Below are 14,895 nucleotides of genomic sequence, written 5' to 3'. Positions count from 1 at the left end.
GAGTTTTTTTTTTTTTTTTTATCAGGCTAAGTCAAAGTACACATAACAATTGCTCAAAGAGCACAAACCAAACAAACAAACCAATCACTTCAATTACTCAAAGAGCTTTCATTTTTTTTTTCTTAGAAACCACGTTGCAATTTGTCTAAGACAAGCACAAACTCAAACACTTAAAGAGTTTTTCCTTTTTAGAAACCTGCAAAAATAGGCCAAAGACCAATGTATTGAAACTCGTCCAAAACAAGTTCAAAACCAAACACTCAAAGAGTTTTTCCTTTTTAGAAACCTGCAAAAATAGGCCAAAGACCAATGTATTGAAACTCGTCCAAAACAAGTTCAAACACTCAAAGAGTTTTTCCTTTTTAGAAACCTGCAAAAATAGGCCAAAGACCAATGTATTGAAACTCGTCCAAAACAAGTTCAAAACCAAACACTCAAAGAGTTTTTTTCTTTTTAGAAACCTGCAAAAATAGGCCAAAGACCAATGTATTGAAACTAGTCCAAAACAAGTTCAAAACCAAACACTCAAAGAGTTTTTTTTTTTTTTTATCATGCCGATCAGTCAAAGACTCGACCAATTATTAGGGTAATCGAATATTCAAGCTAAACTCAAACTTCTAATACCCGAGGCGAGACTAAGTCTCAAGCCCAGCGATAGTTATACAGATCATTGCTGAAAATAAATCTGTGTAACTATCCGAGTAACTCTGACTCCTCTCTTTCAAGGTAGCGAATCACTCCGGATCATGCGGTTCTGCTAAACAGTTCCACGTAAATCCAAATTCGTAGGTCCTGCTAAACAGTCCCCTACAAACCTCTTCGCAGATACACATGACTCCTAACACGTTAGGAAGCTGCACATTGCGGGACGATGATTAGGTAAGTCACCACTTGACATTACACTACTAATCATCTGGGTACTAAGTACCAGAGGCGAGACTAAGTCTCAAGCCTAGCGATAGTTATACAGATCATTACTGAAAATAAATCTGTTTAACTATCCGAGTAACTCTGACTCCTCTCTTTCAAGGTAGCGAATCACTCTGGATCACGCGGTTCTGCTAAACAGTTCCACATAAATCCAAATTCGTAGGTCCTGCTAAACAGTCCCCTACAAACCTCTTCGCAGATACACATGACTCCTAACTCGTTAAGAAGCTGCACATTGCGGAACGATGATTAGGTAAGTCACTACTTGACATTACATTACTAATCATCAGGGTACTAAATACCCGGGAGAAGGAAGAAAAGACCAATCCGTGTAACACAGGATCGAAAAATTTTTTCCTATTAAAACATTTCAAAAAGACCAAACCGTGTAACACAGGTTCGGTAATTTCCATCTCTATTAAAATCTTTCAAAAAGACCAAACCGTGTAACACAGGTTCGGTAATTTTTATCTCTGTTAAAATCTTTCAAAAAGACCAAACCGTGTAACACAGGTTCGGTAATTTCTATCTCTGTTAAAAACTTTCAAAACGACCAAACTGTGTAACACAGGTTCGGTAATTTCAAACTCTGTTAAAATCTTTCAAAAAGACCAAACCGCGTAACGCAAGTTCGGTAATTTCAAACTCTGTTAAAATCTTTCCAAAGGAATGAAGAATTTACCATCTTTGATCAATTTCACTAATGGGCCAGTCATCTCTTACCAAGAATAACTAGGAGCGCATGATCTTTGCTGAAAGCAAAACTCAAATAGATTGATGAGATTTTCAGGTGCTGACTCTCTTTAACAGGTGAGAAGCATTCTGATGAGGTTTGAAGGATGCAGGAGTAGATTTTATACTCCGCTGGGAATTAAAGTTTCTGAAACTGACTCCAAAAGAAACAATTGGATCAAGGAATTCAACTCAAAGAGTATGTTCAAGCTTCTCTGGTTTCTATTTGCTAAGAATAGATATCTCAGTTATCATTGTGTAATATCTTTTATGACGCAAGTCATAAAAGATGCCCCTAGTATGATGTGCTTCCATGACAAAGTCTTAAGAAGGCAGAACCAAGGTAAGTAGAAAAAAATTGAGTTTGCATGGGTTCTTTCTTTGGTATAGTGGTAAAACCAACTCTACAAAGGCTGAACGTAAGAATTCTTCATTTTGCTCAGTGTTTGAGGCTTTGATGTTTCAGGCAGGTCAGAATAAAAAATCTCTTGCCCTTCTTTGATTCTTAAACCAGGATCTACTCTAGATTTTTCTTTACATTTTGGAAGGTGTACACCCATTCTCTTCAGTGCCAAACACTTTTGATTCTAAAAGAAAATAATGATAAACAAGGAACAGACTCCTGAGGACTCTTTCAAAGAAGACTTACAATATTAAAGGGACTTGACTAAATTCTGATTCATCCTTAGATAAAATGTGTTATTTTTTTAAATGGTAAGGTCAGCCACTCTTAGAGTAGTCTCAAAAACCATGCCAAGAGGCTCTAGTTTCCTCCATCGGGATCTCCGTCATGGTTATTACCACCTTCGGATTGCTCGGTTTCAATGCCCCTAGTTTAAAAAGATATTAAAGTAAGTCTTGTTGACACTACTCGGATTCCAGGATCTTACCCTATGTAGAGGTTGCTTCTCCGCCTCCTTGATTTCTCTTTTCGGAAGAAGTCAAAATTAATGTCTTCCAAGTTTTCAGTCTAAAAGACCACTTATCTCAACTTTTGCTTTCCAAGCTTTCAGTCTAAAAGACTACTTATCTCAACTTTTGCTTGTACTCAAACTTGGGAATTCTACGTAACTGATGAACTCCTTCTGCTTCTATTCAACTCAACTGTTCATGGGAAGTCTTTGCCCTTGACTGGATTACCTCTTCAAGTTTTCAATCCAGCAGACCACTACCCTGACTTTTTGCATAAGCTAACTCTTTTGGCTGTTAACTTAGCAAATGTATATCTCTAGGCCGCCCTTTCGGGTTTTCAACCTAGTGGGTCTTCAGACTCTCATTCTTTTCTTTCTGTTTTTCTTTTCATTCGCCTCGAACCTTTGCTTGTTTCACCAGAAGGACTTTCTAGGTGGGCTTGGGTTCGAAAGGGTTGAATACCTAAGGTTCTAAAGATTTGAACCGAATCTGGTCTAGCCAGACTACCTACGTACCCCAAAGATGGAGGATCAGATCCGCGTAGTTCGCTTTGGGATTTTTCAAAGAATGGTTTAGCATTTAGCTTCAAAATTTTCAAAGGGGATTTTATCCCAAGGTTTGACCGAACTTGAATTAATCAAGTTGCCTACGTACCCCTGAAGAGGTGGGGATCAGGTCCGACGTAGTTCGGGTGCATAAATGCCCCGGGTTTATAATGTGTTTGAAAAGAAGTTGTTTTAATTTTGCTTTTGGCCCAAAGGGTTTACAAATGGATTTTAAAACATTAGGATTTTGGCTATAAAAGCTCAAACGATCAAGGATGGCCTCCTGATGTATTTGATGTACAAGCCCTTTTGTTTAAGGTTCAAAGCCTTTGAATTTTTTTTTTTATTTTTTTTTTTGAGGAGTCTGGTGGTTTTCTGGCAAAACTTCAACCACTGTGCTCCACTCCCGTCTCAAAGATCTTGAATTTATGCTCAAGATTCCACAACTCTGTCTGAAAATCTTCTCTCAATATCTCATCAGCTCCACAGGATGCCTGACGCTTATCTCTTTAAAATTTTATTCCTCAACTGGATGTCTAAAGCAGATGAAGTCTTGCTTTGATCAACGACAGGGCATTCCCCTGGTTTATCCTTATAGGATCAAGCAAAACTACCTCAAACCCCTCTAAACAGGTTTATCAATTCTTTGCGCTCCTTAGGAGATAAAGTTTTTCCAATCCATCCATCCCGAGTTTCGGATTTCGATACCACTATCAATGGCTTTGATTTCTTCTTTAAGTGGCTATGCTCGACGCTCTTCCTCTCGTTCGACCATCTTTCAGATCTCGAGGTGAATTTCGTCTGCATTCTCATCCGAGAAGGGGGTCTTTAGTTGTTTAAACATTAGATCTAAGAGTGAATCATAGAGTATCAAAGATACGAAATCAACAATTTTATTGAATTGAAGACTGTAAGTACATTGATGATTTTTGACACACCTCAATGGGCTCTTCAACAGTTCTGATAGAAAACAGAATACTGACTCTGTATAAGAAAGATTGACAGACATGACTTCATTTTTTTTTTTTAACATCTACGTAACTGAACTTTTTCAACTTAGAGAGAAGAAAGTTGATGTACACTCAATGAAAGACAAATCTAAAGATACAGGACACTTCTTCAAGGGTAGTGAACTGACACTGAAAGCTTATAGGTGATACACCTTTCCTCATGATAATAATAACTATAAAGTTCAATCCCGGAGTAGAAATCACAGAAAAGGCAACTCCACAAGGTCTAGGTTAAATGGGGCAACAAAAGGCTTATGTTGACAATGTGGGTAAAACAATAGACTGCCTGGATCAAGTATGATTAGAAATAGTCAGTCTTTAGAAAAAATGGTCTTTCGCCCTTGACTTGGAAGCACACAGACTAGATCAATAGTCATGGGATAAAGATTCTGAACAAACAGAGAAAAGAGTAATCTTGAAATACACCAAAGGGTATTTTATTCTAAAAATCAAAGAAATACTGTCTATGAAGGTCAAAGCGAAATAGACAGTGATATTATGACCTACATCAACAGGGTTTCAATGAATTCTCAATCCACACCTTGAAGTCTCATTTGAGTATAACTGCTCTTCTTTTTGGGAATGAAAGAGTCAGGAACGATAAATATCCATAATCAAAATAAATTTCGATCTCAGCAATGATCATGCACTCAAAGAATACAGGTAAGATCAAACTTTTCCATTAATGATTTCGATATGATCCAAGGGTAAAAGATATATGATAGGTAAACATGGATCAAAAAATCAATGGCTCAGATAATAGACCATGGCCATAAGAATGACAAAAGTAGGGTCAAAGACCAGATCTAAAATCTGAATGATGGATATCAACAACTGTACGATCAATATGAGATGAAATGATAGACCATGGTCATAAGGACAGCAAACGAGCTATCGGCCAGATCTCAAGACAAACAGGTTGACAAATAAGGATCTAATCCTACTAAATGATGTATACATGAGAATCAAGACAAGGCAGACTGACTCCAAAGGATAGCAATCATGCTTAACATACTTTTGGATAAAATCCAGCAGCATAACGGCTATACGAGGAGGTCAAGGTCCAGACTAAGTAAACTGACTCTAAAGAGTAGCCGTCATGCTCAAAATGTTCTGGATAAAATCCGGCAGCATAACGACTATACAAGGGATCACCCTAGCTCAATCGAAAGGTATGAATAACGGTTACTAGAGAAGGGTGATCAACAGATGGACTAACCAAAGGTGAGAATATACAACAATGGGTCAAACCCTATAATCAACAGATCAAGGGCTAAACTCGGCCAAGGTAATGACGGTCAAAATCCACTGACTAGATCTAGATCTAAATTCGGAATGGATATAACCGACTGAAAGGAATAAGGAATCTCTGACTAAGAGGAGAACCATAATATACATAATCAGTATATATAAGTAAATACACATACACACAAATCCTAACCAGGGGCACCAGCCCTAATTCTAATCTAGCGGAGTCGAGAAAATCTCGACTCAAGACAGACTAATGAGTGTACTAGGACCGTACTGTAGTCATGTAAAATGAACTACCCTAGTCTACAAATGGGGCAAAGCTCCTAACTCTAGGCTTCACATGTGTAAGCAACACATGTTCGACCCTATATGAATGCAATATACACACGGGTACTCCCTAGTTGGGCTTCACTAGGTCAGTAAGTATATATATATAAAACAAAGTAGGGCTCCGGACTCAATCTAATGGGTGCTATGCATATGAAACATACTTAATATGTAGCGCTGGCGCATAGCTTGGAAATAGATTCAACAGTACCATCAGGATGTAATAACATCCCAGTCAGGCACGCATTGAATCTATCCCATGGAGCCAATAATGAAAAACAATGAAAAACAATAAAAGAAATAAAAAAATATGACAATGCATGATGTGCAGTGTGTGAATCCTTTGTTTTAATTACGCACCTACCTGGTGCCCCTGGATTCTAACGATAGAGTTCCCATTTAAAATGATTTTAGCTCAAATTTCTCCAAAGTTAATAAAAATGGCATTTTTAAAGAGTTAGGCAATGTTTCAAGAACTCCCCAGCAGAGTCGCCAGCCTGTGGACCCCGATCCGGAGAGGACGAGTGCGGCGAGGGACGCGAGGTCCCCACAGCAATCCTCTAAGATCTCCACAATGTGAAGGAGAGCTCTGCCAAGGAACTCTCGAAACGGATGCCACCCTCATAGCATAGCACGAGTGGCGATATAAAAAAAAGGGATATGTCTTGATCCGGAACCGGGGTTCGAAACCGAGACATACCTATAATAACTCAGAGTCGCCATCCATGGATAGGCCATGGAACCCTAAAATCAAATCCTCTGTGCAATGGATAACCAGAAATATATATGGGTTCGTGCCTGGTTACGAATGGGGAAGGTCTGAGAGCACCCCCAATTCGCCCGAGTGCAAGCACTTGGTCTCTTATGCCATTTTCATTAATTCCAAAGAAGTTTGAGTAAAAATCATGTGAAATGGGAACAATCCTCAGGAATCGTCTACCTAAGCATGCATTTCCTGAGAATGGAGAAATAAACACGTAAAATGAAATGAAAAATGTGTCACCTAAGCAAAGCTAGGTTATGAGTGACATGCCTAATGGGTGTCTAAGTTTCTGGTGGACACGCACATGCAAGCTACAACCAAAGGTATAGTATCAGTACAAGAAAGTAAGAAAACATATCAAAACATGAGACACAAATCTATGCTATGTATGACGGGACAAGACAAGTCCTAACTCTAATGCAGGACTGGACTCGGACCAGAATGGCCATCCATCCTAGCTGCGCTACGTATCCCGGCCTCGGGAAGAATCGGAGTCCACGTAGTTCGATGCCCTATTCTAAATTATGATGCCTAAGACATCTAGCCCTCTATCCTAGACTCGATCTAAAAGACCGAACCAGTTATTAAAGCTTCTTGTATGATTATTAAAATTCCAGTGAATTGTGGATTTTAGGACACCCTATATGCCCTAACTAATGCAAGTTGATTAGCCTTAGGCTAATGCAGGTGGTTCCTACAATCCTATGTGTAACTAGGCTGTGCAACCTAATGAAAACCACGGGCTGACTATATGCCTAGTCTAGCCATCGGTTCGACTAAATGTCTAACCGATCGACTCGAGGCCTCCTAACTCTAGGGACACTCACACGACAGGACATACCATATCAATACAAATCAAGACAAACTCCTAACTCTAGAACACAACCTAAACAGCTAGGACATACTCCTAACTCTAGAGGAAGATCTTTTTGAAAATGGTTTGAATATTTTTGTAACTTTGAAAGATTTAAAATTTTTATTTTTAAAGGTTTGGCTGGACTTGGGATGTGGATCCCAAGCTGCACTACGTACCTCGTGGAAGAGGATCAAGCCAACGTAGTTCGAAACGAACTCTCTACCTATCAAACACTTACGGCAAATCAACTATGCTCTAATAATACTATTATAAGAGCAAATGAGTCAAAGACTCTCTAATGACAGTAACTGGAGAATAAATGAGTCAAAGACTCTAATAAAAGCGACTAAAGGATAAACGAGTCAAAGACTCTCTAATAAGAGCAACTGATAACACTGAAATGAGATAACGAAGTCAAAGACTCTCTAATAATACTGCAAATAAAACAGATGAGTCAAAGACTCTCTAAAAACGGAAACACGAGTCAAAGACTCCAATGACACCAACTAAAAGATAAATGAGTCAAAGACTCTCTAAAGGAAAAGAAATACGAGTCAAAGACTCCACTAACATTAACTAAAGGATTAATGAGTAAAGACTCTCTAAAAGAGATGAAAAACACGAGTCAAAGACTCCACTAACACCAACTAAAGGATATATGAGTCAAAGACTCTCTAAAGGAAAAGAAATACGAGTCAAAGACTCCACTAACACCAACTAAAGGATAAATGAGTCAAAGACTCTCTAAAAGAGATGAAAATACGAGTCAAAGACTCCACTAACACCAACTAAAGGATATATGAGTCAAAGACTCTCTAAAGGAAAAGAAATACGAGTCAAAGATTCCACTAACACCAACTAAAGGAATAAATGAGTCAAAGACTCTCTAAAAGAGATGAAAACACGAGTCAAATCAGATAATATAAGATTGAAAATCTGTGATCAAGATGAAATGAGATAGCATAAGATTGCTTTCAACGGATGGATCATGAATGACTAATCCTATGAGATCTTTGGAAATGAATGGGATTTACATCCTAACCCCAAAGGAAAAGTTTTTTAATCTTCGCACATTTTATCAGTGTTACCTGAAGGCATCAACCCTAACCCTAATCTAGCGGAGTGGAGAAAGGATCTCGACTCATGACTTTGTTTGTGTACCTAGGACCGATCGTAGCCATTGGAAGATGGACTACGGCCTAATCTAGACACAAATGGGTAGGATATCCTAAACTAGGCTCACACACGTGATGCACATGTGTTTGTATACTACATGCATGTGTGGGTTAATCTAGGGGTAAGGCCAAGAGTTCCCTTAGCGCGAATCCATGTTCGATATACTGTACCAGTGTCCGGCGTATCAGTACGTGAACAAGAGATCCGTTTACGTACCATAAAGGTACTAGGCTAAGGGTGGAATGCTTCTCTAGCACAGAGGCACCAGGTGATGAAATCCCAGTCAACCATGCTAGATAACACTCCGGGTTCCTAAAATAGGACGTGTGTGCATGTGAGATGCAGGGGTTTAGATGCAAGTGATGTAAGTGTGTGCAATAAGTTCGCGCAATCTATGATACCTTCAGGTTTTGTTAGATTAAGTTTGAGTAAATGTGATTTTATCAATGGATTTTATCAATTTTAATTTCGAATTTCGAATGTTGAAAATCACTTGGTAGTAATTAATTTCGAATTTTCAATGGATTGTATCAATTTTAAGCATATGAATGATTTTACAAGTGAAATTATTGCAAACGAATTCGAAATGAGTTGAAATTTCTACAGCAGCAAGATGGGAATGTATGTAGCTTAATAGATGAGTTTTGCAGATTTTTACATTAAATTCATATTTAATCTTGATTTAACAATTAAATGACCAGATTGCCAAATTAACACAGAAACTACAAGAAATAGACATATAAATTCTATGAAATTTCTACAGAAATAAGATATCAATAAAATGAGCATGCGGTGAGAATTTCATAAATTATAAAGACTATTTACTACCGATTTCGGATTTTACAATTTTCAGACCAGATTAAGAATTAACACTACATCCCATATGAAAACAGATCAAAATCACTCGAAAATTTTACAGTAACAAGAAATATGGAAGATAAGACTACTGTAAAACTTTTAAGAATTTTAAGGGTGATTTGATGTCAGTAACAAGTCTCACAAAATCTGATAATTTTCAAAGAAAGCATTAAATAATATACCAAATAAACTCCAAAAATCCTTAAAAATTCATGGTAAAATGAATCAGTACCATATTAATTTCCCACGAAATTGCATTAAATTTGGAATCTGTTTGGTATATAATTTAATTTTTCTTCGTCAAAAGATGTTTTTTTGAAGAGTTTTCTATTTTTAAAACACAATTTGCGGAAAAAATCAGAAAAATTCGGAAAAATACAGAAATATTTTGAGAAAAATGCACCTACCTGTGGTGAAGATCTTGCCGCCGCCGATCCGATCCGCCGTCTTTCGCTTTCTCTTAGAGGGAAGGATTGGGAGGTGATTGGGAGAGATAATGGAAGAAGAATATAGGGAAAGGGATTTGAGGGAGTGATTGGAAGAGATAATGGAAGAGAAAGAGATAATGGAAGGTAAATCTCCTTTTTTTCTCCTCTTTTTTTTATGGATGGGAAGGAAGATATATATAGGGAGAGAAAGAGAGAGAGAGAGATGTGTTGGTGGAGAGCTCATCATGTTGTCCCTCTTAGTGGAGAATCCATCATCATTCTTCTTAGTGGAGGGCCCATCATGTTTCTTAGTGGAGAATCCATCATCATTCTTCTTAGTGGAGGGCCCATCATGTTTCTTAGTGGAGAATCCATCATCATTCTTCTTAGTGGAGGGCCCATCATGTTTCTTAGTGGAGAATCCATCATCATTGTTCTTCATAAGAGGCCTCACAAGAGGCCCTACTGAGGCCCCACAATGTGGGCCCCACAACGCGGGCCCCACAACGTGGGCCCCACAATGTGGGCCCTCGGTTGATTCGAATTTTAAACAAATGTTCAATGCGGGCCCACCAAACGGGTCCAAATTCTCCCTCGCTTGGATTCTTATGAATAATCTCTCTCAACCTCTCACGGAAAAATGCGAAACATGGCGGAAATGATCGGATGGGGTTTCTCCCAAGCATAGCGAACTTGGGTCCGGTCAAAATGGGGTGTCTACAACGTGCATTATCCGTACGCAGACATTTAAGACTGCAAATAAACTGGTTTTTTATTTCATTATGAAAATTTTGAAATGCAGAGAAGACCTGGGAGCGGTCTTTCAATATATATAGCCAAGTCATTCGAGAGTAATCATCAATAAAAACAGCAAAATACCGAAATTCATTATTCGACGCGACCCTAGAAGGTCCCCATACATCATAATGAACGAGCTGAAATAAACTATCTATTCTAGTGACAACTCGAGAAGGGAAAGAAACTCTATGATGCTTCCCGAGTTCACAAGACTGACAATGAAATGGAGAGACAGAAGAGGGAACTAAGGATGTCGCCCGGAGGCGCTGAAGTGATGGTTGACCCAGTCGACAGTGCCACTAAAAGGCATCCACTGAACTATGTAAAGCTGACGAAGAGGGGCTACAGTCAAGACGGTACAGGCCATCCACCTCACGACCCGATCCAATCGTCCTCCCAGTCGAAAAATCCTGAAAAAGACAATAAGATGGAAAGAATGAGATAGAGCAAGAACTTTTTTTCATAATTTGGCTAACAGATAATAAACTAAAAGGAGATTTAGGTACACACAATACTGAAGATAACAGAAGATTAGGTGAAGAACATGTGGTACCAATACCAGTGATAGGGGTAGTGGAACCATCAGCTAAAGTAATGGACTGAAAAGCAGATGGAAAAGTAAGAAAAGAAGAGAGCTGTGATGAGTTACCAGTCATATGGTTCGAGGCTCCTGAGTCAATGATCCAGGACCCGGAGCTAGAAAGTAATGTAGTATGTGAACTACCTGGCTGGGCAAAGCCCGCAGTGGCCTGTGAAGCACTCTGTCGAAGGCGTTGGAGCTCCTCACAGTCTGCCTGCGTAAAGGAGAATGAGTCTTCAGCAGGTGGCAAGGCAGAGGCAGAGACGACTGAGTCAGATGGGACAGAAGTGCTGAGGTGAGCAGATTGAGGCGGCCTGAGCTCGGGGTGCAATGTGTAACAAGTCTCAATGACATGGCCATCGCGCTGGCGGTGGGTGCAATAACGACGGCCACGCCCACTCCCAACACGACCACCACCACGACCACGAGCTCATGAAAAAGAACCACCACCCCGAGAAGGACGAGTACCACCACCACCTTCATATGCTGCAAGAGCCGAACGATCAGAAGTAGGGCGGGAGGGAGTCTCGCTAACGCACTACTGAGCTCGGAAGTAAGTCTCGCTCAACGAAGGAATGTTCCCAGAACCAAGAATCTGATGGTGCAGATGGGTAAACTCTGGGCCTACGCTCTCAAGATAGTGCACCACTCGAATCTGTTACCGTTGACGCCGGAGAACATTAATATGATAAGTGAGTGGCAGAAAACATCAAGCTGCTGACATAAAGAGATGAACTTCCCGTAATGAGTTTCAAGAGACATGTCGTCACGACGTAGCTGTATCCACTCAAAGTAAATGGACCATATACAAGTGATGTTCTCATCCCCAGAATACGTCACTGCAGTATGATCCCAGATCTCCTTCGCAGTCGGAAGAAGAATCAGAGTAGAATAAATATCAGGAGTCATACTCTGCCATAGAAGACTCTGTATCAATGCATCTTCCTTCTCCCAGCGAGTATACATAGGATCCTTAAGCGAGGGAGGATCCTCACGAAGGAAACAGACTTTGCCTTGCCCAAGTAGGTAAGTCTCAATCGCAACCTTCCACGGTAAATAGTTGGTTCTATCAAACTTGACAATATTCAACTGTGGGTAAGAATTTTCCACAGGTGCCAAGTGAGAAGAAGAAGGAGAAGAAGGGGCCGAGGTTGTGGTAGAGGCACTGACGTCAGTGGTCATGCTAATGGAGAGATCAACAATGACGGGAGGATCCATAACGACAACGAATATAGACGAACAAAGAAACCACTACCAACGACAACAGCAAATAGAAAGGAGAGAAAGATAGGCATAACCAACTAATCAATAGAAAGAGTCATATGACGATGTCAAAGGTGCAAGACATGAGTATAGAGAAACCCATAAAGAACCAGGAAGATGCTGAAAGAGAAATGGAGAAGAGGATTAAAGAAGATCAGCACATTGAGCAAAGAAAAATAATGAAACGCAAGACCAGAAAATAGATTAGGGTGTAAAAGAGGGTTTTAAAGGGTATAATAGATTAGGGTTTAAAAGAGAGGAGAAGTAGCGATACTGTAGCAATATTGTAGCGGCACTGTAGCAGTACTGTAGCGGATTATGGTTAGGGTTAGGGGAGAGAGAGGGAGAAAGGGGAGGGTTTAGGGTTAGGGTTAGGGTTAGGGTTAGGGTTGATGGAGAAGATGGAGGGTAAAGGTTTTCCAGGGATCAAAAACCCTAGGGCTCTGATACCATGTTGAAAAAGAGATTAGAGAGAAAGTGTATGAGTTGGGTATATCCCCCTCACCCTTTTATTAATATAATAAAAGTTGTACAATAACTACAATGACTAAAATGCCCACAGGCATATAGGCTTATTCTAACAGAACCAATTATGGATATTGAAAGGTTAGAATGATGTTTTTTTCTTGGTCGAGATTTTGATGTGTGGAGAATCATAAAAAGAAGTGTATAATCCTCCAACCATTAATCTTAATGAATTTACTAGGGCTCAAAAGGCCGAATTTGCATTGAATCATAAGGCCATGAATTCTCTTATTTGTGCTCTTTCACCCAAAAGTTCTATAGCGTTTCTAACCTTAAAATGTCCAAAGAGATGTGAGATATGTTACAAATAACCCATGAAGGGACCTCTCAAGTAAAGACATCTAAGGTCAATATGTTAGTTAGTGACTTTGAGGATTTTAAAATGCATGATAATAAAACAATTGTCATTATGTATACTCATTTTTCTAACATTGTTAATGAGTATACAAATTTGGAGTTAGTAAACAAGCTTCTTTGAAATCTCTCAGTGAATTAAAACCCCAAAGTCACAACAATAGAAGAATCCAAGGACCTAAATAATGTAAAATTGGAGGAGCTAGTTGGTTTTCTCATCACGAAAGAGAAAAAACTGAAGAAGAGGGAAACTCAACAAGTAGAGAAGACAGAGATCCTAGAGAAACAGAAAGGAAAATCCATTGCCTTCAATGCTAAATCATCATCTTCTTCCTCAAGCTCCGATAGTGATGAATTGGAAAGCTTTTAAGAAGTTTAAGAAGATGTGGAAGAAGAAGGGAAGAAAAGATAAGAAACAGAAGGACAATGAGAAGAAAGAAGAAAAGAAGAAAGAAGAAAAGAAGAAAGAAGAAGATGATCAACCTTGGTGTTTTAAATGCAAATAACTGGGCCACATTAGACCGGATTGCCCTCTTCTCAGTAAGAAGAGAAAGAAGAAGTAGTTTGGGAAGAAAAAGAAAGTGTACATGGCTACATTCAATTGGCTTAGTTGTAGTAGTGGGGGCTCATCTTATGAGAGCTTAAATGAAGAGAATTGTTTGTGTCACCGTCCGTCTCCCTTACACTACCATGTGCTTAATGGCAAACACGGATGAAAATGAGGTATGCTCACTACACTCACTAAATTCAAAGTCAAGTTCTAGTAGTAGTGATTTGAGTATGTCCTATGATGAAGTTTGTGGTGCATTAGTTGCACAAATGTCTTAAACCAAGTTTTTAAAGAAAAGAATTTCAAAACTTGAAAAAGATTTAGAATCTTTAAAACCAGACTCATCTTCCCAATTTCAAGCCAAAGACCTATTAGAGAAAATTTTTGAGGTTTCTAGGCTTGAGAAAGAGGCCCTAAAGGGTCGTCTAGCAGAACTTGAAACCCAAATTTTGAGTTTTCAAAATAGGATAAGTTCCTCCAAATCCTTTGAAGATGAACAATTTGAATTTGAAAAACAACTAAATCATCTTTAAAATGAAAATGAGAATCTAAGGATTTGTCTATATGGCTTTATGAATGGTGACAGAATAATAGTCATAGTCCTTAAAAGGGCTAGCTATAGACCAAAGTTTTATAACGCAACTAGCCTTGCTAACCCTCAATTCGATGCCATTATCGCGTCCTTCATGGGAACTATCAATCCCAATGTGCATCAAAATTGAGTAGGGATAGCATTGGGACCAAGCAAGCTTGGGTTCCCAAAGCCCCCACTTGATTTCATTTTGAAATTGGTTTAATTTAGGGGCTTGTGCTTAAAATTGAAAATTCTTATGGATATTGGTTCAAAAGCCCAAGTTTCATCTTAGTTTGGTAACTCATTCACCTTAGCATGTTTTTCATTCTTTCAAAACCCCTCTTGTTTTGAATTTTTAGTTTTGAAAGGGGGTGTTAGTCCAATCAATGGGGGAGAATTTGAACTTGTATGATCATTATCCCATTTTTTATTAAACCCCACCGATTTACAAGTTTCTATTAAA

This window comes from Tasmannia lanceolata, unplaced genomic scaffold, assembly GCF_043159265.1.
Source record: "Tasmannia lanceolata isolate RefF3 unplaced genomic scaffold, GAP_Taslan_0.1 ptg000018l, whole genome shotgun sequence".
Taxonomy (NCBI): domain Eukaryota; kingdom Viridiplantae; phylum Streptophyta; class Magnoliopsida; order Canellales; family Winteraceae; genus Tasmannia; species Tasmannia lanceolata.
Note: the sequence above shows the minus strand (reverse complement) of the source record.